Below are 881 nucleotides of genomic sequence, written 5' to 3'. Positions count from 1 at the left end.
CGTATTTTGGCCGGACCTCCAACTGAAAATAGTTTTAAACTGATGACACGCAACAAGTCGTATAAAAATTTTACGCAAAATAACCACCGAATATAGGGCTACTCATAGGGGGAAAAAATGAAAAATTGTATTGACCGCAACTATCAACACCGAATATTTACCGGAATAGTGTGATTTTTCAACCGTGGATGTATTTCAACATTCTCGTCATATCTTATTTCATGACTTTTTGGCGTTTGAAGGTTTTACGTATAGTTTGTTTTTGAAACGGAACATTTACATAACACTTGGTAAACAAGTTATACAACATTAGTATGCATGTTGTGATTGTGATGATCAAACTTGAGAAACAGAAATCCGACCGTCAGATCTGACCATCATGATAAAATACATGTATGGGAAAAAATTCAACTTGATCCGAAAAGAATAAGGGCTCAATCCGGACGGTCAATCTCGTAAGTCAAACCCCTAAACGCACGGAAAAGGTCGTTCGACCGTCTAAATTACGTATTTTGGCCGGACCTCCAACTAAAAATAGTTTTAAACTGATGACACGCAACAAGTCGTATAAAAATTTTACGCAAAATAACCACCGAATATAGGGCTATAGTAGGTAATAGAAAAATTTTAGGGTTTAGCCGACGAATACCCTAACGTATTCGTCGGCTATAGTATGTAATTAAAAAATTAAAAAATAACTATAGCTGATGAAATATTAGGTTATTCGTCGGCAAAAACCATCTTAGCCGACGAATTATAGTGTATTTTGTCGGCTAAACCCATCTTAGCCGACGAAATATAGTCTATTTCGTCGGCTAAACCCATCTTAGCCGACGAATTATAGTGTATTTCGTCGGCTAAACCCATCTTAGCCGACGAAT

The sequence above is a fragment of the Fragaria vesca genome, unplaced genomic scaffold (assembly GCF_000184155.1).
Source record: "Fragaria vesca subsp. vesca unplaced genomic scaffold, FraVesHawaii_1.0 scf0513035, whole genome shotgun sequence".
Lineage (NCBI taxonomy): Eukaryota > Viridiplantae > Streptophyta > Magnoliopsida > Rosales > Rosaceae > Fragaria > Fragaria vesca.
Note: the sequence above shows the minus strand (reverse complement) of the source record.